The sequence below is a fragment of the Halichoerus grypus genome, chromosome 7 (genome assembly GCF_964656455.1).
Source record: "Halichoerus grypus chromosome 7, mHalGry1.hap1.1, whole genome shotgun sequence".
Classification (NCBI taxonomy): domain Eukaryota; kingdom Metazoa; phylum Chordata; class Mammalia; order Carnivora; family Phocidae; genus Halichoerus; species Halichoerus grypus.
Genome location: NC_135718.1, coordinates 19,521,294 through 19,547,715, shown reverse-complemented (window position 1 = coordinate 19,547,715; position 26,422 = coordinate 19,521,294). Strand labels below are relative to the sequence as shown.

General features: G+C 52.0%; 1 long non-coding RNA gene across 1 annotated transcript; it reads right to left on the bottom strand.

The window, feature by feature from the left end:
* Window positions 1–8,150: 8,150 nt before the first annotated feature.
* Window positions 8,151–12,154, bottom strand: LOC144382448 (uncharacterized). Its single transcript, XR_013449431.1, has 4 exons — window positions 12,041–12,154; window positions 9,870–9,941; window positions 8,918–8,997; window positions 8,151–8,795 (listed from the first exon to the last, which is right to left on the bottom strand). It is a non-coding gene; the product is annotated as an uncharacterized LOC144382448 (long non-coding RNA).
* Between the last annotated feature and the right edge of the window lie 14,268 nt (window positions 12,155–26,422).

Sequence of the window (26,422 nt, the reverse complement as noted above, 5' to 3'; positions counted from 1 at the left end):
CGGTCCACTGCCCAGTGGGGGGAGGGATTCCCATGGGAGGAAAGAGCAGCGGGAGAGGCAGACAGGCATACATGGTACAAGAAGTTTGTAAGCTATGTTAAGGAGGCCAGTTTCGATCCTAAAAATAAGAAGCCAGGATGGATCTGTAAGATGGGAGAGTAGAGGCTGGCCTGCGCAGATTCATGTTTCGTTTGCAGCTGGGGCAGAATGGACTGGAGGTGGGGGCGGGGGGGGGGGGGGCGGTGGCGCGGGGCTGCAGCTGGGTGCCGGATGGGGGCTGCCTGCTGCCTCCGTGGAAGGCGGTGGGCAAATTCAAGGCTACAACGGAGGTGGCCTTAACAGGGCCTAGTGATTGCGAGGACAAGGGGAAGGAGGGGTGCTCGGGATGATGCTAGAGTTTCTAGTTTGCACAGCTGGGTGGATGGGCTACTGTGTCTTGAGCTGTAGAACCAGGTAGAATTGCAGGTTAGAGAAGGAAGAGGATGGGTCTAGTTCAAAGCCTGTTGAGTTTGAGGATCAAAATTGTTCTGGAAACAACTGTTCCCAACAGGCACAGGAAGATAATCAGGGAGGCATGGAGGAATGGGAATGAGATGTCCAGAGACCCCGGTCTAGGTTTATCTCCAGCACGACTCCCCTTGTGACATTGGACAAGCCCCTCGCCTTCTTGGGGGCCCTCTTGTAACAGGAGGGATTGGTTTCTGTGGCCCATCCCACCAGCTGTGCTCCGGGGATTGCATGTCACCGCCTCTCAGGGGAAAAGGGCTGCTGTGCTTGGTCCTCCCATCCAGGATGTCAACCAGGAAGGAGGCCTGTGCCCGAGGGAGCCAGTGAAGTGCAGACAACTCTGAGTTGGCAGCAGGGCCCTATTCCTCCAGCAGAGCCTTCCCTCCACTCAGTCCCCAGGCAACCTTGCCTCAGACCCAGGAGGCCCAGAGTGGAGCCCGGCTGCCAGGGCCGTGGAGAGCAGGGCCCAGCCAAGTCCTACTCCTGCTCCTTCACACACCTCATCCTCATCTCCCTCTCCTGCATGCCCCAGAGTTCGGATTGCCAGCTTTAGGGGGTAGAAAAGGGGCACCCCTCTAAATCTGAGTTTCAGGTAAATACCAAAGAGTTTTTTAATATCGGCATGCCTGGGTAGTATTGGGGCTTTAGTTATAATAGGATATAAATTTGGCATTTATGTAAAATTCAAATTTAACAGGGCAGAGCCAGCCAATTATCCCTAGAGAGGACTGGGATGGTGCCTTCTGCCCCTCCCCCGGCCAGGCCCCACTGGCTCCAACCGGAGGCCCCGTGAGAACATGTCATTCCCCAGGTCCTTTGCCAGATGTTAGGGCTGGCTTTGGAGCCAGGGTATCTTTAGAAAGGTGTCGCGTCCAATTAAGCTAATAAGTAGGTTGTGAGCTCTGACCAGAACCGGCGGAGGATTCACCATGACAGATGGGTAGGAGTGGGTCAAGCCCGCTGCAGGCGGCTGGCTGTGGCCTGCGGAAGAGCTAATAGGCGGCCTTGACTTCACATCAGATACAGGGCAAGCAGAAGTTACACCAACATCATATTAACAGGGACAATAACTGCCATTTATGGAGCCCTCACAGTGCACCAAGCTCTGAGCAAGCATTATCTCATTTAATTCCCACATCAACTCTAGAAGGCAAAAACTATTATTATCCCCATTTAACAGACAACAACATGACAAAACTGAGGCCCTAAGAGGTTGAGTAACCTGCCCAAGTAAACACAGCTAGAAAGGGTAGAGATGAAGATTCAAACCCAGCCATTTGGACTCTGGGGTCTGTGCTTTTGGCCACTGATACCTTGGTTCCTTCCTCGACCCCTAGGAATTCCTAAGCCATTTGGCGAATGACACGTAGACCATGAGATGGAAGGAAATCCATTCATTCCTTCTACCAACTTGGAATCATTTTCTGTGTTTGAGACACACCTGCCTCCCCCGGCCTCAGGGAAACGGTAGTCTGGTAGGAGAACCAGATGTCAATACATTATTGTTAAAGAAATGAAACAAAAATACGTTCAAAGAAACAGCATAAGCATTAGAACATGATGTTGCCGTCAAGAAAGGCAGTGAGGGGATGGTGGTCAGAAGCCTGGGCCCTGGATGTGTGCCTTTGGGTAGGTTACTTAGTTTCTCCGTGCCTAAGTTTCCCTGTCTGCAAAATGGGAATAATATTGCCCATCTCACAACGTTGTCAAGTTGGATGCGTTAATATCTGTAAAGCACTTAGACAGTGTTCAGCACATAGGAAGCACTTTATTCAACATACACCCTCTGTGCGCCTGCAATGTGCCAAACACCGGCCTAGGCTATTGGGACACATCAGTGAACAAAACAGACAAAGATACCTACTTTTGTGGTTTATATTGCTCCTTACATTCTAAAGACGGTTTTTTTTTTTTTTTTTTTTAAGATTTTTATTTATTTGTCAGAGAGAGAGAGCACAAGCAGGGGGAGCAGCAGAGGGAGAGGGAGAAGCAGGCTCCTCACTGAGCAAGGAGCCTGTTGTGGGACTCGATCCCAGGACCCTGGGATCATGACCTGAGCCAAAGGCAGACGCTTAACGACTGAGCCACCCAGGCGTCCTGGTTATTATTATTTTAAAATGAACTATTTTGTGTCAGTAACGTTAACTGTTAACATTTTTAAATTGTTATTTTAAAACGATCTGTTATTGGGACTCCAGGGTGGCTCAGTCTGTCAAGCGTCTGACTCTTGATTTCGGCTCAGGTCATGATCTCAGGGTTGGGAGATAAGGTCCCGAATCGGGCCCCACATGTGGGGCCTGCTTAAGAGTTTTTCTCTGCCCCTTCCCACTTCCCCTCTTGGAAAAAAATAATAAAAATGAAATGGTCTGTTATTATTTAATAAATCTTGCTCTGTTGATCGTGAAAGGGCATGAAGCAGGGAGAGATTTAATCCCTTGAGTTGGCACAGACATTTCCTGTGGTTTCAGAGATGGGTAGCTGACTTTAAACCCCGGGCCTGGGGTTGAGGTTCTTGATAACCTGCCAGCCTCGAGGCAGATGGGCTGGAAGCTGCAGATCACCTGGGCCTGCCAGCACCTAAGTCTGCCAGCAGAAAAGCATGGGGCTGAGCAGATGGGAACTGGGCTTTTTCTGAGACTTACTTGTGAAACTCTGGCCTGCGAAGAATGCCTGGCCCCAAGCGTGTGGCTCATGTTCATAAGAGCTAATGTGGCAAGGGAACCCAGCGTGGGGGCAGGGGAGGAAATCGGCCACGGCTTCTGGCAACTCCGACTGACTGGCTGCTCAAAACAGGGTTGCAGACATGTGCCCGTGACACTCCAGGGCTCGACAGACTTCTAGGAACTCCTACCCCAAGCCTGGCCCCCCGCCCTGCCCCCCAGCCCTGGCACACACCTGTTCAGGAGAGAATGACTTTGGCTTTGTCACCTGTCCTGCTGCCCGCCTGCTCCCGGAGCGGGGAGAGGGTCCCGGAAGCCCCGTGGGAAAACTGAAGCTGCTGTGAAGATTACAAGGGGACAGAGGGGGGGACGAGGCCGGTGTGCCCGGGAACAGGTGCTCCGTTCTCACATTCTCACGGTGCCAAGAGAAAGAGCCTCTGGCTGAGAGCAGGGACGTCACGTGTCCAGCTGGGTGACCAGCCCATGTGTGGGGCACGGGCACTTGGGGCACTGCAGGGGCGCTCATTTGTCATCGGGGAGGGCCGGGGAGACCCCTAGGACTGCTTTTGTGTGGAGACACACAGTGGACACTTTGGTCAATGGAAGGCTTCTGGTTGAGAAGGAAAAGGGGGAATTCTGGCCACCGGTCGCGGGTGCCTGCACCCGGAAGGCCACATCTGCTTTACATGTCTGGGTGTCTATGTCTCTGTCCATCTCTGGGTGGGTCTGTGTGCGCATGTCTGGGCGCCTGCTGTCTGGAAGTCTGGGTACTTACACGAATATGGCTGTGTGTCGAGTTGGGGTGGGCAGGAAGGAACTCTACCAGGCAAGGCAGAAAAGGTCAATTCTAGGAGGTCTTCTCCCAGCTGGGCCTCTCATGGAGTGGGCCCTTGAGTCTGTCCCTGCTGCTCTCTGGGCATCTCCCCCTACCCCTATCCCCCCACAGAGCCTGTCGGTCAAGCTGCATTGGCTGGTGCTGGTGACCCTGAGTGTGCTGGGTTCCCGGTGCCGTGGCCTGCAGTGGGAGAGGATCTGGGGCTCAGGGAGCCTCTGTGGATTGGCGGCAGAGTCATGGGATGCACCCCATGACTGGCTAATTGGTCCCTTAGCACCAAGCTCAAGCATCATCGTCCTGGCACTGCTGCCCCGGCTGCCTGCCACACCCTCTCCACCAGGCTGCACCGTGGACGGAAAGAGAAGCTCTGTCATGTCATCCCATGGGCCCACCCAACTGCCAGCCAAGCCAGGGGATAAAGCCTGGCCCTGTGGTCTGGGCCTGCTCTGGCCACTTCCTGCTGGAGGCGGCCCTTTTGCTCCCTGATCTCACAGTGAGAAAACGTTGTTTCCAGAGAAGCTGCCCAGCATGGCTATTAGCAGGGAGGGAGTCGGAGGTGGTGGCCATCCTTGAATCTGCTCTGCAAAACAAACAAAAAAATCCATGCCACCCACCCCTTTCTGCTCAGACTTCCTTGTTCTTCATCACTCCCTCTCATTCCCACCGGTTGTCCTTTTGGGGAAACTTTAACGCAGTGCTGTCCAATGGAACTTTCTGCAATGATGCCAACATTCTCTCTCTGTGCTATCCAATATGGTAGCCACCAGCCACACGTGGCCAGTGTGATTGAGGAACTGGGTTTTTATTTTTATTTAATTTAGGACAGCACAGCTCTAGGGAACCAGTTTCTATCAAAGGGACTACAAATGGCAACATCCAGCTGCATGCTTGACACCATGCTAACAGAAAGCTCTTCCATGTCCATTGGTGCCCGTGACCCTCACAGCAACTCTGCCAGACCAGGGCAGGAACTACTCACCCTGCTGCCCAAGGTCTCCCGGCCTGCAGGCAGGGGGCAGCCTGGAGCCCAGGTCTCCTAGTTGTGAAAGCAGGGCTGGTCTCATCCCAGAGGACCTGTAATCCGGCACTGAGAGTTGGGCCACAAACAATGACTTATGCTGGAATTTCAGACCCAGGCTTGACCTGTGGAGAAGAGGGTTAAGGTGTGGTAGATGGAAGGGTCATTGGAACCTAAAATTTCTCCCTTCATTTCTAGATAAGGAGAGAAGAAGATGGATATATGGCGGGGGGGGGGGGGGGGGGCCCTTACATGCCCCGCACTGTGTAAGGCTCTTAGAAACATTATCTCATTTACCTTCACAGGTCAGGTAGTATTCTTCCCATTTTACAGATAAGGAGACAGAGGCTCAGAGAGGTGGCTTGACTTGTTCAAGGTCACACAGCAAACAAGTGGCAGAGCTGGGCTTTGAACCAGGCACTTGGGCTCTGAAGGTTTCTCTTCTGCTAGCACCCGGCTTGGGATGAAGGCCTGACATGGACAAAGCTGACTGGTGGGAGTCAGACAGCACGCTGAACTGGGCCCCCACTGTGTGCGGAGCCCTGGCCAAGGCTTCTGGTGGAGTGGGGGCTTGGGAGGGGGAACAACAGGGAACCTGCTGCTGCCAGGGCTCGGGAAAAGGACACAGTGAGTCAGTTAAAGGCACTGAACAAAGAAGAGCAGCTGGAGTGGCCTGGGTGAGCCTCTCTGGTCCACCTGGAACAGCTTCTCTGACGAAGAGAAAAGCATCTTGGTCAGTGACCCATCGGGCAGTGGATGCTTTCATTCAGCACTTCCAAGAACCAGTTTCCTGACCAATTTCCTGACTTGCTGTCGAATCTCTATTGTAGGTAACAAAGCACCCCCAAACTTAGTGGCTTATTTGTCCACGGTGCTGTGGCACGGGCAGGACGTGGTGGAGACACATCATCCCTGGGCACCTCGCCGCGTGGCCTCTCCACAGAGGAGCTGGACTTCTTACCTGGAAGCTCAGGGCTCGTAGGAAGCTTCCAGGCCTGACGGGCGGCGTCGCTCTCTTTTTCCCCAGTTGCTCAGAGGTGACAGTGGCTCACCCGCGCAGTGGAAAGGCAGGGCCCGACGCTTCTAGAGGCTGGAGAAAGCAGCCCTGGGCGGAGGCTGCTCAGAGGCCTGGCCCTGACAATGACAGTGGGTCCTGGTGGCCAAACACAAGGAGGCCAAACACGACTCTGGAGCCGGGCTCTGAGGTTCAAATCCCACTTACAACCTTTTAGGCTGTAACTTTCAGGTACCTCTGTTTTCTCATCTGCACAATGAAGATGAAATGGTACTTAGCCCCTAAGTGTTTGTAAGAGTTAAATGAGAAAATTACATGGAAGCCACCTGTGTCCAATGCGTGGCAAATGCTCCTTAAATTTCTGCTCTTACTGTTAATATGTGCTCCTCGTAGGCCGGGCTGTGGATGTCTGACTCGCTCGTGAGCTGGGAGCACCTCAGCCGGACGCAAACAAGGCTGACCCCACTGTGACCTTCAGCCCCCTCCCCCAGCCCTGGGAGGGCAGCTGGAGCCACCGTGTGAGCTGACACAAATGTTCCGTTGCTGAGCACCCCGTCCTCACTCCTCCAGTCAGGGCCTCTCTGCCTGGACCCCAGTCTAGGGGATGTCCACGGGAGGCCACAGTCCTCCAGCAGCCTGGGCTTGGGGACCTCACGGGCCTCGCCGCATGCTGCAGACCACGAAGGGTCTGACTCGGAAGGCAAAGAGGCTACTAAAGAGAGTGGGGGTCGTGCCCCTCTCCAAAATCTGGTTGGTGGCTTGGTGTTAAGCTCACACCATTTCTCACAGGGCCTCAAGACGAGTTTAGGGAGCATCAGCCTTGGAGCATTGGTGGAGGGGTCATCTAATTAGCTTGCCAGCCATTTTTGCTGTCCATTCTTTTCTTTATTCCACAGAGATTATCTGAGCACATACTATGTGCCAGGCACTGTTCTAGACACTGGGGATACTGAGAGAACAGGCCTCATAAAAGCAGACCCCAAGAGAAGCATGCCTGTGCCTGTGAGTGGGCAGCCCCTTTGTGGCCTTGAGTTCTGGGGGCCCAGTTTGGTCCCCACCCGTGCCTGGCCTGGGGGCAGAGCACGAGCTCTGAACTCCGCAGTCAGACTCCAGTCCTGGCTCTGCCCCTTACTCACTGAATAGCAAATTGGCTCAGCTCTCTGAGCCTCAGCATCCTCATCTGCAAAGGGGGAGTGCATCTGGGAGGGCCAAGGAAGCAACACCTGCGAAGGAGCAGCGCTGCGGAGCCGCCTCCCAGCATGCTCCGTCAGCCCTCTGCCCTCATCTGCCGTCAGCACAGCCCCACCTCCTTAGGCTGGAAGCTTGCCCTGCCTTCAGACTTCCTGGGGCTGCACGCAGGTTTGCTGACAATAGCCAAGTCACCTTCTGGACCCCGGAGGATGCTAGAGACCTTTCCTGTGGGCCGTTTGCTCCCTGAGGCAGGGGTCACAGAGATCTTAAAACCTGAGGTCAGAGAAAGAATAGCGGGAGGGGGACAGGGGCCATATATCAGGGGGCTGTCCCACTGTTAGCAGGGATTCCTTCCCAGCCAAGGACAGATGGGTCCAACCCTCCAGAGTCGGATCGATTGAGCACCTGGGGTGGGAGCCAACACCGAGGGTGAGGAATTCGTGCGACCCTGTCATCTCCTGTCAGGAGACTCCCACGGTCCTCTTCCTGCAGCTGGGAAGTGAAGCGACAGGTCATTCTGAGGGGTAACTGCTGACAGGCCCTTCTGTAACATTAATTTAGAACCAGTGGCCCTGCCTCCTTCCAAAAGGGGCTAAGGGAACACTCTGGCATGTGTGGAATGCCTCCCAGCTAACCAGGCCTTGCTTCAGGCCCACTCCCGTGGAACCCCCACCAGGATCCTCATTTTCTCCATGAGAAAACTGAGCCTCAGTGAAGTGAAGTGACTTGCTGAGGTCACCCAGCAAGTCCAAGCCTGGGGAGCACAGGATACCTGGTTCCTCTGACTAGGAATGCAGATGTGATAGGACAAGACAAAAATACATATAAAAATGAACTATCAAAGGACAGAGAACAACACTTCTTTTTTTTTTTTAATATTTTATTTATTTATTTGACAGAGAGAGACACAGTGAGAGAGGGAACACAAGCAGGGGGAGTGGGAGAGGGAGAAGCAGACTCCCTGCTGAGCAGGGAGCCCAATGTGGGGCTCGATCCCAGGACCCTGGGATCACGACCTGAGCCGAAGGCAGACGCTTAACGACTGAGCCACCCACGGACCCTGAGAGCAACCCTTCTTAACTTCTGGGAGAACCTTCTATGAATAGGATATAATAATGCATTTATTGTTTTTAAGATTTTATTTATTTATTTGACAGAGAGAGACAGCGAGAGAGGGAACACAAGCAGGGGGAGTGGGAGAGGGAGAAGCAGGCTCCCCGCCAAGCAGAGAGCCCGATATGGGGCTCAATCCCAGGACCCTGGGATCACGACCTGAGCCGAAGGCAGACGCTTAACGACTGAGCCACCCAGGCACCCCTAATAATGCATTTATGATGCTTACAAACGCATTAAACCTTTTCTGGAGGGATGTAAGACGCCGTGAATGGCACAAACCTTTAGGAGGAGAAACCTGAATCTGGGAAGGAGCAATGGGACAGTTTTACTTCACATTCTGGGTCTTTCTCTAGCATTTCAACTCTTTTCCAAATGCATTTAAGAAGCAAGAACAAGGGGTCATCTGGGTGGGAGGAGTATGGATCATTTTTTAATTTTCTTCCCGATTCTTTTCTAAAATAAAAAAGAAAGAAATATGTTACTTAAAAAAAAGAGAAGCTGATGAAAGCTGACTGAATCCCCCCGCAATTTTACAAACCCACTTATTCATATAATTAAGAACTCTTAAAGGGCACCTGGTTGGCTCAGACAGTGGAGCGTGCGACTCTTGATCTCGGGGTTGTGAGTTCAAGCCCCATGTTGAGCGTAGAGATCACTTAAAACAAAAACAAAAACAAAACCCAAAACTCTTTGTAGGGGAGATTAGAGGGAATAATTCTAGTTAAAACCTGGCTGAACCAAGATTTTCATGACTGAGAGCAGGACGCTGATATCTGTACTAAAGCTTCTGTCATCAATCATTAAAAATGGAAAAACAAAAACCTAGGCTAATGCAGCTTCTGAAACCAAGCATTTCATTTTACTTTGAGCTCCTTGCCTTATATGGAGCCTTGAACCCAGTAGTAGATGCTCAAAAAATCTTTTTTTTTTTTTTTAAAGATTTTATTTATTTATTTGACAGAGAAAGACACAGCGAGAGAGGGAACACAAGCAGGGGGAGTGGGGGAGGGAGAAGCAGGCTTCCCGCGGAGCAGGGAGCCCGATGCGGGGCTCGATCCCAGGACCCTGGGATCATGACCTGAGCCGAAGGCAGACGCTTAACGACTGAGCCACCCAGGCGCCCCGATGCTCAAAAAATCTAATGGATAATTTGCCTATTGTGTTCAGTGGGTCCTGAAGCAGGTACCCAGTCAATATTCGTTAATGGAAACCGATAATAAAATACTGTTGCTCCCAACCGCTATTCCTAGACCCCAGCTACAACCCTAATCCAGGTGGGGGCAGGGGAGAATGGTCAGTGTTGGGCTGCATTGTGAGCCTGAGCTCCCCTCCCCCACAAAGGGCCTGGGTAATGGGTGGGGCTGACCCCCATCACCTCCCAGGGTCTGGGAGTGGTGGGCACAGGCGAGGTCTTCCCGTCCCGACTGCCATTTCAATGTAGTGCACAGAGGATGTGCACACTTCCCTGACCCCCCACCCTCCAGCCTCGGCCATCCACACCTCCCATTATTTCCCCTCAGTCCTCACCCGGTGCTCTTGTCCACCATCCGGATTGCCAACCCTCTTATGGAGTCCGTATAGATGCTATCTTCCCTGTTCCTCGAGGGCAAAGAGAGAGGATGTTGCAATTCTCACATAACTCCCATTCTAGCTCATTGCCCCAGAGAGCTGGGCAAACTGGTGAGACTGGACCAGTGAGGCAGGGAGGGCTTTTGGGCTTCCTGGAGGAGGTGGACATGCACCGACTCCTGGGCCCCGCAAGGGGAGAAAGAAGGGCCCTACGGACTGGCCCCTGCTTGCCTCTCCCACCTTGTGATCGCCCTGTTGCCCTTCTCACAAAGGCACCTGGCCTCTTCCTTCCCATCCTAGAGGGTGTAGCCCCCAGCTGAGGGCCACTGTGCCACCCGGGAGACTAAGAGCAGAGCCAGTACTGGGCATGTGCGGAGCTGAAAGGCCTGATGGTACCATCTGAGTGGCTGGGCTCAGCTTGTCTGACGCCAGCTCAGTTGGGTCTGTTACGGATCCCAGCAGTTCCAATAGGAATTTTTTGTCACTTGCAACCAGAAGAGTCTTAAGTGGGATGTCACTGCCCCATCTGCCCCCGCCGTGCCACAGAGCACTGTGTGTTCTGGATGGATGCAAAAGAGAGACGCCTTGGGACCTGGATGACCAGGAACTGGGGGCACCGACAACAGTCAGCGAGGGGTCTGGAGAGATGGAGGGCTTGGGCACAGCGGGCTGAGCTCTGGCAGGATGCCTGGATGGAAATGCCCAGCAAGCGGGGAAGAAGTGTGGGTGCACATCTGGAGGGTGCTGGAGCCTCTGATCCAGATACGGGAGGTGTGGGAGGACGCGAGATTGTGGAGGGGTGGGCGTGGGGACACGGCTGGAAAGAGGACCGAGAAGACAAGGGAGGCCAGACCTCAGGGACTGGGAATCTTCCTGCAGTGGGAGGAACAGTTAGGAATGAAGGGCAATCAAGGCGTGGAAGGGGGGCAAGCTCCTGAGCCACACTCTTCGTCAGTTTCCTTTTCTGTTAAGTGGGTTCACAGTCTCCCTGTGTCGTGCTGCGGCAAGGATGGGGAAGGCGTGGCAAGCCCTTCTCTGAACGCCAGAGCTCAAGAGACAGGAGCCGGCATCAGTCAAACGGGAGACCAGACAGAGTTCAGTGCGGATGTGGAAGGAGACGAGTTCCAGAAGGGGTTGCTTCCTTCGGTGTTCCCCAGACACAGCTCTCAGCGCCTGTTGGGTTGAGCTGCCGGTTGCCAACTCTCTCTGTGCATGCCACTGGGAGCCCCGCGAGTGGGAGCCTTTGCACCCCAGAGCCGGGCGCCGTGCGGGCCAGAGCGAGCGCGGGGTGAGGGGTGAGGGGCGGGAAGCAAGGGCTGGCCCGAGCTGAGGCTGCAGAGGTGGAGGAGGAGCAGGACTGTGGACTTGGGCTCCTGAGAAGTCACTGGGAACTCTTGGCTGTTGGGCCTCACAGGGTTCACCTGGGATCTGCAGCGGCTCCGGGTGTCCCTGTCCCTCCACAGGTCACTATCCACCCTCCCCTGCCCCCCAGCAGGCGAAAGGAACTGGGGGCCAGGGCGCTGCCGGGCTGCACCCCTCACTGAGGCTCTCAAGGGGCAGACCGAACAAGCCTTCCCCGGGCTCGGCAGGCAGGTAGCCACGGCTGCTGCCCCTCTATTTGGTAAGGGCTCTTATCTCTGCCTCTGCTAGAATCTGGCACGGCCGACCCTCTTTCATCACTCCCGGGGCAGTTGAGCAGACAAAGCAGCTCCAAACAATGGCTGAGCTCATCCCCAGAAGCGCCTCACACACACAGGCCCCCCTCCGTGGTGGCGCCCAGGGCACTTCCCCCGAAGCGAGCCCCCAGGGAGCCTGCATCTTTATGACTCCCACTGAGGCCTGAAGAGAGATTCCAGAGGGCAAGTCTGATGTGGCTTGGGGTGGAGAGGCCTCTAAGAACCCACTGCTCCTGAATCCTGACCTTGCACAACTCCACTAGCCCTGAGGCCCCGCATTCCATCCTCGGGGTTTAATTCACTGGGGCTCTGAGTCCTCCCTTCAACTACCCCCAGGGTGGGACACATTCACCGCAGGGAAGAAAACAAACCCACAGCTGCTCCCTGTGGACATAGGGAGAACTGGGACTTGCTGGAGGGCAAGAGGCAGAAAGGGAAGGAGTGGAAAAGTACCCCAGAAAGCCTTCCCCTGCTTCCAGCATGGCGTCCTCCAGCCTGCAGGGTGGGGCTAAGCTTCCACCTTTCTGTCCTTTAACGCACATTCACTGGGCGCTGACTTCGTGCCAGTTGCTGGGCCGGGTGCCAGGGACACGAATTTGTTCAATCAAGTTCCTTGAGGGGAGGGGAGGGTGGGTAAGACCCTCTCTTTCAATTCACAAGAACCTCAGAGCCTGGAAGATAGAAAAGGGAAGCTCAGGGGCTGTAGAGCCCCTCCCTTACCTTTTACCCCTCCCGTCCTTGCCTCTGTAGCCCCACCTTCGGTCTCAGTGCAGAGGGGACGCATAGGCTGATGGGACAGGAAGGAAGCTTGGGGCGGGATGATCCCCTTCTGCTGAGACAATCAAAAGTCTTCCAGTGCAGGCATCTCTTAGTCCTAACCCCTAAGAGTAGAAGATGTTCCCCTTCTCCCTGCCCCCACACGAGTCCCCAGGACTTTCTCCTCACCGCCACACAGGAGAGGTGACAAGCCTTTGTTCCCCACTGGAGCCCCTCTTTGCATTCCAGGTGAACCCTAAAAGGCACAACTAATGCCCTTTACCTAGAGCAGTGGTTCTCAAAGTCGAGCAGGAGGATCCATCATATCCAATTACCTGGACACTTGTTAGAAAAGGAAATCCCAGGCCCCACCCTAGGTGGGGGGGTGCTCTAGCAATCCACTTTAACAAGGCCCCCAGGTGATTCTGTTGCCTCTAGTTTGAGAACCACTGGCCCAGAGGACGATCAGGCAAGAATTTACTGGGGGCTGGGTGGGAAGCGGGGAGAAGGGAAAAGGACACCCCAGTGGCCTGGCTGGGGCAGGAGGTGGGCTTCTCCAAGGGAAGGAGCTGGGTCAGTTTCAGGACCGGGACTCCGGTCCTCCCCCCAGCCTGGGGATTCTTACAGTGGGCAGGTGCACAGGTGGAGATCAGGCCCGTGGTTTTCAGGGCTTTTCAAAGGGATCGGAAACCCCCAAATATCAAGAGCCTTTCTTTGAAAAGCTGTTAACTTATTTAATCCACAATTAACATTTGAATACATTGTTACTGTAAAAAGTCAAACCATACTAAAACATAGGGAGCATCAAGGAAAGTGCTAGACCCCTCCCCAGAAGCAGCCACTGTTTTCTGTTTATACTTTGGGAGGTCTCTGTGTATATATATATATATATATATATATATATATATATATATATATGCATAAGTACACAGTGGGTGTTTTTACACAAACAGGATAATGGTGGGTGCGTTATGCTTCAACTCCCCACCCCCTCCCATTTAATAATACATCTTAGAAAGCCATCCCAGGGCTGGACCTCTTCTCAACAGTGTCTCTGGCATGGTGGCTACTGAGACAAGAGAAAAATACATGTTCACACCACCTCAGGGTATCCTCCTTTTCTTGGGCCCTCCACATCCACCCCCCTCCTCAGTGATGCCTACCCTCCCCCGGAGCGTGCACATGCACACACACACACACACACACACACACACACACTGGCAAGGATCCAACGTGAGGAAACCCTCCTTGGCCCTTGCCCAGCCTGACAACCCCTGGACCCGCTTTTGGCTCCTGGGCAGGCATTCCTTAGCCCTGAGAGGATCCTCCCTGGAACCTGCGGGCAGACGGACAGACAGGCCCTGGAAGGCTGTGTCGCCACTGAGAGCTGTGTTTGTGCATGCGTTTATCCTGAGTGGGAGTCCAAAGCTTTCCCTCAGATTCCCAGAAGCCTCTGAAACCCCAAAAAGGATGAAAAAAATCACAGTTGTAAGTGGATTGCCCCTTAATGGGGAAGAGCATGTCAGTAAAAATCATTCCTGCCTTTCTAGAGTGTTTTCTTGCTAATTAACAGCTGTGGCTCCATGGGATTGGGACAGGGGCAGCCTTATCCTCGCTGTCCGCTCCAGCCTGGGTGCAGGGAAGTGGCGGCGTGAGAGGGAGGAAACGTTAAAGCTGGGAGTAAGAGCAAGGCAGGAGAGCAACCCCACTTCCCCGGGTCCGATAGTGTCCTCCCCAAATCTCTGTCCTGCCTGGAACCTCGGAATGCGACTTTATTAGGTCCCAAATAGGGTCGTTGTGGATACAAGTAAATTAAGCTGAGGTCATACTGGAGTAGGGTGGGCCCTTAATCCAACGACCGCTGTCCTTTCGGAAGAGACCAAACACGGGGGCCACGGAGGGGAGAAAGCCGAGGGAAGAGGGAGAAGGAGGACAGAGGATGTACCTGCAAGCCAGGAACCTGCAGGACGGCTGACAGCCTCCAGAAGCCTGGAGAGAGGCTCCCTGGGGCATCAACCCCGCCCCCCCCCCCCAATCTGGGACTCCCAGCCTCCAGAACTGGGAGAGCGTGCATCTCTGTTGCTTAAACCCCCAGCGGGTGGCACTTTGTTACGGCAGCCCTAGGTAAATACTACACAAGACAGAGGTGGCAGAAAGTAGACTTGGACCCTGGAGCCGCCTTCCCAGATTGCCCCGCTCTCAGGAACTAGAAGGGCCGAGTGTCTTGGGGTCAAGGAGTCGGCACTGTGTGCGACACAAGCTGGGGCTGCGCTCCCTCAGGTGTGCAGGCAGCCCTCGGCCTGGACAGACGTTCCCTACTAAACAGCCAAACCAAACACATGTTCCCCTCCAGGCCCCCGAGTCACCTGCCACTTGGCAATGAGTGGACTTCAGCCCAGTTCCTGGCTGGCAGCACTGACAGGCGCCCATCTGCTCCGGAAGCGCCAGCCTGGATAAACACAGCCAGGCTCTGCCTCCCACGGTTGGACCAGCCGGGCCAGGCCGGCCGTGCGGAAGCCCTGGGTCTCAGGCCTTAGACCCCCAGGGTCACTCTCCACCCCTACCTGGCCACGCTGGCTACTCCGCAAATGGGAGGAAAGACGCAGGAAAGGAAAGCTCATTGCAGGTCTTAGCCCACCTCCCAGGTCACTTCCTCAAATCCCTCCCTGCTGGGCCCAGGGTCACTGCCCCCTCCCACCTGCCCTCCCCTCACTCACGCCCACATCAAGCCATCTGCCACCCTGCCCCCCACCCCGCCCCCCATGGCAGGCACCAGAGCCTTATGACTCAGCGCCCAGCCCTGAGGCTGCTCTGTGGGTGGCCACTCCGGAACCCGCGGTAGGGAGGGACATACTGGGACGGGGGCCTGAGCTGGGGGTGGGGCAGGGGGAGAAGACACGTGCAGACCCCAGGCGGCCTTTCCCGGAGCACCAAACCCTGACGGCACTGCCTTCATCCGGTCCTTAAAGCAGACCGACTCTCCGGCAGAGGTGTTGCCTAAAACATAATGGTCTGATTAAAAAGCACCTAATTCGGTTCCTTTTTTGCCTCCAGGTTCCACCACCTGTTCTTCCGGCCCTGACCCCAGGCCTGATTGGGGCCTGTTTCTCTAGTGTATTCCGCCAGGATCCCTTCAGGGGCCACTCCCAATCCCTTACAGCCCCTGGAACAGGACATTCACTCCCGCACGCCCTTGAGTGGATAAATTCCCACGAAGGTATGAGACATTTCATGGCAGCTCCCTGCAGACTTTGAACAAAGGATCTGACCTCAAGGGCTTATCCCAAGCACTAGCAGCAGTGGTGAGATTGTAGGTGTCCTTCTGGGGAAAGGAGTGAGTCAGGGTGGAGAATGTCACCCCTACAGTGTGGCAGGACAAGGGGCTGCATCTTGGGCAGGTGGCTCCAGGTGTGGTTCTGAGTCAGGCATGGCCCCTAAAACTTAGCTCTAGAGGAAAAACCTGCAGGCTGCGCCTGTCCCTCAGCTGGAAGGTTGTGATTTGAGGCCTGGCTCCGCCCCTCCAAGGTCAGGACAGGGCTGGAGGATCCAGCCCCAGAAGGCTAGGGTTCCCAGCCTGTGGGAGCCTGCTTTGGGCAGCTCTGTTCACTTGGGCCGAGCCCCTTCCAAAGGCCCAGCTTCCTCCAGAGCCTCTTGTAAGCTGCATGGAGATTAGCCACCTCACCTCAAAGCTTGAAAGCAGGTTCTCTGGGTTTGGCCCTGGTTCTCTCCCTTACCTAGCGGCCCCTGGGCTCCGCCTGAGGATTCTCCTGCAAAGCCAGGCAGGGGTGCTCCTTCTTCTTCCGAGCCCTGTTCCCTCCAAAACAAGCCAACAGCCCCGGTTCCATTTCAGAGTGGTTGTTCTCCTGTGGGTAACTAAAACGGAACAGATCGGGCCGAGCAAAAGCCAAGAAGACTGGCAAGTTCTGAGACACCTCAAAATTGGAAGAGCCTGAATGTGTTGAATCCTGGCTCTGCAGCAAGACTCCTTCTCTGCCTCAGTTTCTTTAGCTCCAAGCGGGGTTCCTAAGTGTACCTGCCCCAAAGGCTGTCGTGAAGGTGAAATGAGGCAGAGAATTGTGAAAATGCAGTTCGTTCGACATGTCTGGTTCCTTCTTTCCTGGAAGTGCTCGCGGCCTAGCGACAGTAATAATAATAGTCACGTTCATCATTCATTCTTTCTGGGTCCCCACAGTGAGCGTCAGACATTGTCTGAGGGTTCAGCCTACACCACCTCCCTGAAGTCTGAGTTCCTTTACCCCAGTCTTTCTTTCTTCCCACACTCTTTTCCAGGAGACAGTTCAACACCCCCAGGCATGCCTCTCCCCTCCCCCTGGGCATTGGGATATTTTCCAGGCCAATGCTCCCTCCCCGGAGAGTCTCCCAGGCACATGTGCTGCTTCCCAGAGCAGGAAGGTGGGCAGAAAATGGCCCCAGCTGGAAAATCAGAGTCTGTGTTTCTGTGCAACTTCTTTAGAATAATAGACTTGGAGAAAAAACCAAAACGCTCCACTCAGAGAGATTCTCTGTTTGCCTGGGTACTCCCAGCCTGCCCCATTTCACAGCTGCTGAAATTGTGATTTTCCTGAGGCCACACAGCAAGTAAGCAGCAGAGATTCCACCAACATGGAGCACCTGCCAGGTACTGCGTCCGCCCACTTAGTAAACACGGCTGTCTCACCAGGCTCCAAGCACTGCCTAAAGCACCATGGACGTAGAGACAGGGAATGGCATTGAAATTCTCTGGAGAAAGATCAGACCCCAAACAAGTCGCAAAGGTCCCTGCTGACACTGGTAAATACTATAAGAAAACAAATCGGTATGGGATGGAGTGGTGAGTGGATTTAGGGGAGGGGTGCCCTGTTTACTTAGAGTAGTCAGAAAAGTAACACCGAGCAGAGAACTGAATGATGAGACGCAAGCACGCAAAGAGCGAAAGAGGTGTCCGGTTAGAGAGAACGGCAAATGCAAAAGCCCTGGGACAGGAATACGCTTGGGTCTTCAAGGAACAGGAAGAAAGCCAGTGTGGCCGGAGCAGTGAGAGTGAGGGGCAGTGGGAGAGGCCAGGAGAAGAGGGAGGCAAGGGTCAGGTCTTGCTGGGCCTCACAGCCATGGTAACGAGGCTATATTCTAACGGCAATAGGAAGCCACAGGATGGGTTTTAAGCAGGGCAATAGCTGTTACGACTTACGGTTTAGAAAGATCGCTCAGGCAGCTGTGTGAGGAGTGGATTGAAGTGGGGCAAGCAGCTGAGGAAGCTACAGAGACCTGGACCACTGTGCCAGCTGTGGGGATGGAGGGAAGAAAAAAGCAAATACCTTGACACTAACACTGAGCCTGAGGCCTGGCATCCACCAAGTAATACTCAACACAAAGCTGGGAGCCCGAGAAGAGGGTGCTGGTGGCCCAATGAGTGGCCAGGGTTAGGAGATGGGGTGGCAGTGGCAGGGGGCTGGGGAGGCTCCCTTTCCCGGGCTTAAAGCCACACGAGACCAGCAGCTTTGTATGGGCAAGGCCAAACTTTGGGGATCCCACATCCTTCTTTCAGTTCCCTAATATGTATGATGTCTTTCCATTCTTAAAAGGTCATTGTCAGAGCCACTATCTGTGACATATATATGTTCCAGACATAAAAACCTGGGAGTAATTAGAATAAAAAACAGCCTATATTCATTTTTATATTTCAAAATTATGTTTAACTCCTACCTACACAGGACAAAAACTTCAGAGTGCAAGAGCACACAGCAAGAAATAACTGTCCCTCCACCCCATGCTCATCCCTAAAAAATATTCTGTTATCTATTCATCTTTAATTTGTCTAGAAATACTGTCAGCACATACAGACATGTATATTCCATATCCTACTTTAAAATATGGAGCTAGCATAGTATACGATTTTGTACCATCTTTTCACCAAACAATATTCCATGAAGATTGTTTCATATGAGTCCGTGAATACCACCTCATGCTTTTGCAGCAGCTGCATGGTACACCATTGCACGGCTGTATCTGATAGAAAAATAGGTATTGAGATAATTTGAGATAATTGAGATAGTTTGGGCTAATAGAAACTGGATCACCACAAACACTTTCATATATAGGTCTTTGGTGTTTCCATCAAACAAATTCCTAGAAGTGGAATTTCTAGCTCAGGAGAGAATTACATTTTTTTTTCTGTTTAAATACATATCAACAGATTGCTATTTGGAGCAGTTGGAGCCATTCACTCCCTAGTCACAGCCCTAGCTGACCCTGACAGCATCCCCATCATGATGTCAACGCAAGACATTGTCCAAGGGATTCATCTTCCCCAATCTCATGACGCCTGACGATGTGTGCACATTAAGTGTAAGCCCACCTTCACTGGCATGGTGGATATTTTCACTCCCACACTGTGGATCAGAGAGCTGGCCCCAGGACAAAGTCAGTGTCCCTGTAGAGAGGACAGAAACCATAGGCGGGAATAGTATAGGCAGGGCCAGCCGTGAGGAAGCCAGGGCCAGAGAAGGCCATGGTCGCCTCCACAGACATGCAGGCTCCGGCCATCAAGATGCGGGAAGGAGAGACACAGGTCAGAAGCCAAGAGACCAGTCAACAGTCAGGTCCATAACCCTCTCCACCAGGACCAGACACAGCGCTGCCTCATCTGCATGCCTGGGCCAGCCTGAGGCCCGGATGTGAGTGTCATGGAGCCATGTTAGGGCCCTGGGAAGTAGGTCACTTGCTGGAGGAGTAGGGAATTTAAGGGCAGAGATAAGAGTGGATGTTGACATCTGGGACCAAAGCCCCAAGTTTCCTTTCTTCCCACTATAAACAGGTTGGTGGCTGTAAAGCTGGAAAATGCAGGCTCCATTAAAACTGAGAGAGAGAGAGAGAGAGAGAGAGAGGTTTCTGTCAATAAACCACAGTAGCCACATGAACCTAAGTTTAGCATCTCTTAGCCTGTTTGGGAGCCTCTTGACTGCCGACTCTTCTAATGGGCTCCACTTCCGTGAACTCAAAGGTGATGGAATCAGCTTCAGCAAAAACAATGTGCTAAATAAAGAAATGCAATCAGAGCTGCTGACCTTCAACAGAAAACTCTTTTTGTAGGCCTTGGACTTGAAGTGAGGAATGTGTGCTTTGAGAGGGTGTGTGTGTGTGTGTGTGTGTGTGTGTGTGTGTGTATGTGCTAAGATTAAGAATTTCCGGGGTGGCTGGAAACAGAAAGTTCTACCATGTTACTAAGACTTACCTATTAAAAAAAAAAAAAAAACTTAAGAAGTTAGAGTAAAGAGGGCAAAGAAACCTGAATGCTTTGAAATGGACATTAGGGCCCATATGGATGTAGGGGGTATTACTCATAGATAGGATTCCCAAGGGGGTGGGTTTTTAAAGTCCTCTCCCAGGCTCATGGGACATGCCTGAACAGGCATTTGAAAATCTTCCTCTGGAATGCTCCAAGGCGGACACTGCCAGGCACGAGCTCCCCAGAGCAGGCCCATGCTAGAAGTTTGTCTCCATAAAGAGCTTGCTGAGACCTGAGGGTCCGAATCAGGCAGTCATGAAGGCCCCCAAAAGGGTCCCAGGGCATTGGCGCAGAGAAGCCCAGAGAGCAATCTGCTCAGCACCGACCATCTGAGATACTGGGGTTCTAGTTGTTCACCTTTCTGGATGAAGATGGTCTCTACATCTTCTCCAGCTTCCAACTACGTCTGTCTTTCATGCTGCCTCCCCATCCACTCCCCTGTCTCAGGCAATCAGTAAATGAACCATTTTTGATCCTACGAGTCCAAAACCCTTTTAGGTACAGTGGGGGAGACAGAAGTAGGGTACCAAGTTGGTCAAGATGTTGGCAGTGGGGGCTCTTACATAAGGTGGTGGTGGGGGATAAGTAGGTATAATCACTTTAGAAAACGATTTGGCACCATCTTGTATGGTTGAACTTGCACACACCAATAACCTAGCAAGGAATTCCTCTCCTAGGTTTATACCCTGGGAACTCTTGCACCTGCGTGAAAGACATGTACAAGGATGTTCAAAGAAGAATTGTTTATAATAGTAAAATTATGAAAAAGCCAGATGTCCGTGACCAGGAGAAGGAAAAAATTGTGAATTATGGTCTATTCCCACGATGTAATATTACACAGCAGTGAAAATAGATGAACTATAGTTACATGCAGTAAGATGGATGAATCTTAGAAATAAATGGTGTGTTAAAAAAGCGAGTTTCAGAAGACTATGTACACTAAACCATTTTTTCTAAAGCTTAAAAACAAAGCTAAACAACTTTTTTCTAAGGAGGTCATACAAATTTGTCCTAAAATTGTTCTAGAGCAAGAGAATACTAAGCATAAAATTTAGGACAGTCGTTACCCCTGGGGGCAGACAGGTTATGGATGGGGAGGAGCCCACAGGCAGGGTCATGTCTGAGTCATGTTCTAGTTCTTAGGCCACATAGCAGGTTATAAGGGTTAATTTTATTATTATGTTTTATTTGTTGCCTATGTCCTTTTATATCAAAAATACACAATAAACATTTTTTAAAAGATTTTATTTGTTTGAGAGAGAGCAGTGGGGGGTGGGGGGAGAGCAGAGGGAAAGGGACAAGCAGACTCCATGCTGAGCACAAGCACAGAGCCCACAGATCCCACAACCCTGAGACCATGACCTGAGCTAAAATCAAGAGCTGGATGCTCAACCAACTGAGCCACCCAGGCACCCCCACAATAAACATTTTTAAAGAAACAACTCCTGCTCTGAGTGAGATGGCCATCTACATGAGAAGACAGAAGCACAGACCCCCCAAAAGACATTTTGTATGTGATAGTATAAGAAAGAACCCTATGAATGATTGTACTTGTTTGGACTCTTGGTTGCAAGTGCCAGAAACCAAATTCAAACTAGTTCAAGCAGAAACAAGTTGCAAGTAAATAATAAGTAAATAAGTAAATCTGGCTCATTCATTGAGGTGGGGCCAGGTCCAGGAACTCTAAAAACTCAAATAATGAGCAACTCACATCTTTCCTCTCTCTGCTTCTCTCTGTGTGTTGGCTTCATTTTCTCCCACCGTGGACGGGTAGCTTCCATCTCATAAGGGGAGAAGGGGTGCATGTAGATAACCCCAGCCTGGCTTGCATCATGCCAGTTTAGCAAACCCTAAGGAAAGACAGAGAGGCTTTTCTCCCTATGTTCCATATCCAAAATCCCAGGCAAGGATTCTGATTGGCATGCTTTGGGTCATATGCCCATCCCTGGGCCAATCACGATGATAGGAGAAAGGACATGACGGCCCCATCTAATCGCAGGGAGTGAAGGAGGTGTGGCTCCCTAGAGAAAAGGGCATGCCCTCATCAGAGGAAGGAGCGGAACCAAAGTCCACTCTCAGGGCTCAGACAAAAGGGCAACAGGAGCTCAAGGAGCAGAGACAGCAGGGAGGCTCTTTGGAAGAGGAGGTCCTAACAGTGTGCGCTGAAGAAGGAGCAGAATTGGAGGCCTTGGGTAGGGAGGCGAGGAAGCTCCTGCCAGACCCTGGAGGCTGGAGACTGACTGTGTAATGCAGGAGTGGCTCTGGGTGACCCTGGGGGAGCCATTTTAATTGTTCTGTGGGTTGGTCAGCTCCAGGGTGTAAAAACAAACCCTAATGGGAGGGATTCCCTGGTAATGGAAAGTCGGTTCGCAGAAGGCAGAACACAGGATGTTGCAGAAGCCCGGAGGACGCCCCCACACGGGCCTCGGGCTGACTCAAGCGGACGCCTGGGGCCATGGAGGGGGCAGGCTGGGAAGAGAACACAGCTCTTCCTTCTAGAAGGAGTTGCCTAGAAGAATGGTTTCCAGACAGGCTGATTTGGCTCACCACCCCCAGACCATAGCCCTCAGCTAGTTATGTTCCAGAGGGGCGGCTCAGCATGGCGACCAGTGCCCAGCGGGCCTGGGGACCACTGTAACGGCCTAAGGAGAGGCAGGGACCACCCCAGGCCCAAGAGTTCCTGCTTTAGAGAGATCAACAATGCCACACATCCATTATGAGTCCAGGGCTGTAGAGTTTGCCATGGATTGGAATCCCCATTCTTCCGTGTGACAAGTAAGTGACCTGAACAATTTGCCTCACTCTGAGTCTCAGTAAAATGCCCCAAATACAGTAGTTGTACCTACCTGAGGAGTGACTGTGAGTCTCAGATGAGAAGAGGTTATGGTTGGCATGAGGTTCTCCATCAATGTTTGCCATGGTTATAGCCATGATGTCATGACTTACAGAGTCTGTTAGATGAGAGCTGTGGGCCCTGGACAGTTCAGACAGCCACTCAGAGGCCAAATGACCCCTTGTTGAGGACCCTGTAGAAGACGCTGTGTTTTACATCTGAAGCACTTTCCCAGCTCAGGGCCTTTGCACTTGCTGTACCCTGCACTTGAAATATACTTCCCTTGGACTCTACATCGCTGGCTCCCCATCATCTAGGCTTAGGATAAATGTCATCTCCCCACAGAAGCCTTCTCTGATTGCCCTAACTAAAAAAGGAACACCCCGCCCCTCCCCCCCCCCACTGTTCTATTACTCTCTTTTATGGTCTTCCTATCATTATTATCCTCTGATTTAAATTTATATATTTTATTTGCTTTTATCTAAGTCCCCTTTGGAATATAACCTCACCATGGACAGACACCTGTTTTACCTTTACTCCTGGTTACCATGGCAGATGACAGATGCTTACATGTTTGTGAAATGAATAAATGAAGAATGCTCTGGTAACACTCAGACCTTGCATTTCAACTGAGGCTCAGAGAGGTTCACTCACATCTCCCAAGCATTTATTTGCATCTGGCTCCTCAGAGTTCCTGGCTGTGAGGTCTTTGTTCAAGCCAAGCAATGAAGACACCAGAGCTGGGCACTTACCTCCTGGCCCCCCCATACCAACCTGGCCCTCGCTGGAGTTCACGTGGTCCATCCAGAACCGCCGTGTGGGGTTTACGCTAGCTAGCTGGGGATTAGCGAGAAAATCCATTGGTCTATTAATGCACATTCGCAGAGTGCCTGAGTATCCGCCCTTGGGGAGTGTCCTAGGCTGATCTGGGGAGACAAGGCCTGGTGGATATCCTCCTTGGCTGCTGTCCCGAAGCCTTCTCCATAGCACCTAGTAGGTGGTATAATGTCTAACTCTGAAGGACGATTTATGATTTCAGACTGATAAAGATCACTGAGATGAAAGCCTGACCCTCCAGTTTGCTGATCGGCTTGACCTTCTCTCCCTGCAAGCCACTGTTTTCAAGGTAAAGTCTATGCTCCATCTATAATGCATCATGAGATGCTTGTAAAATACAAAACAAAACTAAACTAAACAAAAAACACAGGCTCCTAGCCAGCCTGGACCTGCTAGATCAGAATCTCTGCAGTAGGTTTTGAAAGCTGCATTTTTCTCAAGATTAAGTAACTGGGCAAGATCACACAGTGAGTGATTGGTGGAGCAGGATTCACATTCACACAGCTGGGCTCTAGAGCCTGTGCTCCTAACTTTTGCCCAGTGGTGGCTCTCCATTCCCCACAGCCGCCTGCCCCACCAGGGACTCCGCAACGATTGTCTCACTCACTTCCATCTGCACCTTTCCCCTTCCAACATGCAGGTCCAGTTCCCCTGCTCGTGGCCTCCTCCTTTCTTTGGTTGCATGCAGTGAGTACGTCTGTCTCCCCGGTAAAGTCAGAGGGCAAGCAGTTATACGGGTCACTTCTGCAAATCCCTGGAAGCCAGGACAGGGCCTGGCCCAGACCAACTCCAGTGTCCGTGGGTGGCTAGAAGGATACAGTCATCCAACCAATACTTATTGCGGCTACCATGGGCCAGGCCCTTTTAGGCACTCAGGATTCGGCAGTATAACACCAAACAAAAATCTCAAGGAGCTCACATGCTACGGGTGAAATGTACATGTGAAACAATATTGGCTTCTGCAAAGCCTGCTGGGAAGTAAATGAAACAAACTGTAAGTGTGAGAGAAAGGTAGAGCTCTGGGAGCTGAAGCAATCAGGGAGGGCTTCCTGCAAGAGGCGTCATTGGTCCACCTTCCTTATTGTTGAAATCACCTACGACAAGGTCTTCTGAAGACTTGGATTTTCTCCCTAGAGCCTCACTCCTAGTGGCCAATGCTAAGGCCCTGGTATATCAGGCACTGTTCCTATAGTTCACAGCACCTTGACCAGGGTCAGCAGGAAAGGTTTCGAATACTTGGCTAGAGGGGCAGAAGGACAGTTATTAGCGGTAATGTTATTTCAAGTTAAATCATTGTTGGAATCCAATCTTGACCTGCTTCTCTTGGGTTGCTTTAGGATTAAATGCTTAACTTGGGCAAAGGAGGAGAGTCAATTAATAGAAGGCATCATTGCCGTTTCGGGTAGAAAATGGTCTCAAACAGTCCCAGCTCCTGTCTTACCTTAGTAGTCAAGAAGGAGAGGTAGGAGATAATCTGGGAGATTCTCAGATTATGCAGCACCTTGCAAACTATGGTGAAAAAAACTGGATTTAACTCTGAGATGGGAAGCCATTGGAGGGTTTTAAGCAGGGTGATGATGAAAAATCACCAGCTGTTTCGAGAATGAACTGTAGGGAGGATAGGGCAGAAGCAGAGATCAGTTAGGAGGCCACTGCCAGGGTCCAGGTGGGGGGCGGTGGCGGCTTGGACCAGTAGCAGGAGAGGAAGCTGAGAGAAGTGGACAGACGGGACTTTTGGACGCATCAGATGTGGCAGGGGTGGGACACAAGGGAAAGAGGAATCAAGGAGGACCCCAGGTTTGGGGTAGATAAATGGGGGTGCCATATTCTGAGATGGGGAGGAACAGGAAGAGCATGTTTAGGGGAAAAAATCAAGAGTCCTGTTGTGTCCACGTTGGTGGAGGCAGGCTGAATAATGCCCCTCTAAAGATGGAGACTGTGAGTATGTGACTTCAATGGCAAAACGACCTTTGCAAATACGACGAAGTCAAGAATTTTGAGGTGAGGAGATTATCCTAGACCCAATGTCAACACAAGGGGCCTTAAAAGTGAAAGAGGGAGGCACTGAGTCTGAGTGACTCAGTGTGAAAAGGACTGAGCCCACCATTGCTGGCTTTGAAGATGCCGGAAGGGAGCCATGAATCAAGGGAGGCAGACAGACTCTAGGAGCTGGAGAAGGTAAGGAAATGGCTTCTCCCCTCGAGCTTTCAGAAGGAACACGGTCCTGCTGACAATTTGCTTTTAGCCCAGTAAGACCCATTTTGAACTTCCAACCAAGTTCTGTTCTACCTCTCTCTCTTGCCCACAAAATTCCATCCAGAGGAGCATCCGTGAATACTCAAACGGGCCACGCTGGTCCTGGCCTTTGGACCTGGAATGTTCTTCCCCTGATTCATACATTGCTGGCTCATTTTAATCATCCCATCATCAGTTCACATGCCGGCTCTTCAGAAAGACCGGTCTGGCTCGTGCTCTGATTGCTCTTTCTTTTCTCCAACCCTGACCACAGAGGCTGGCTTTGCTGAGTGCATTCGTGTGTTTCCTGTCTTCCCCACTACCAGGAAGGGCCATGACAGCAGGGAACTCATTTATCCTGTTTACTAATGAATTCCTAGTACCTGAGCCAGGGCCTAGAATATAGTAGGTGCCCAATAAATCAAATCAAAACAAATGTGATTTAAAGAAGAAGGGGCACCTGGCTGGCTCAGTCAGTGGAGCATGCAACTCTTGATCTTGGGGTTGAGTTTGAGCCCCATGTTGGGTGTAGAGATTATTTTAAAAATAATATCTTTTAAAAAATAAAAATAATAAAGAAGAAGAAAAGCCAGTCCTTGGTTTATGTCTGCAGAAATCTAGAATCTGAATGTCATCAATTAGCTCCCCTTGAATTCACTGAGCCTACTTGGTGCTGCTTCCGTGGGACAGATGGGCAAAAGCCAGCCTCACTACTTGCAGGAGCTCACAGCCCAGGAGGAATGCGTCAGAAGGAAGGGAAGGCTGAGAACTCAGATACAAGACCCTTCTGACAAGTGCCGCAGAGCAGAGGAACTAGAACCCCGGGAGCCCAGAGACGTCTGACTCCACCTGGGAAGAGAAAGGAGGAGATGCTATTTGAGGAGGCTGG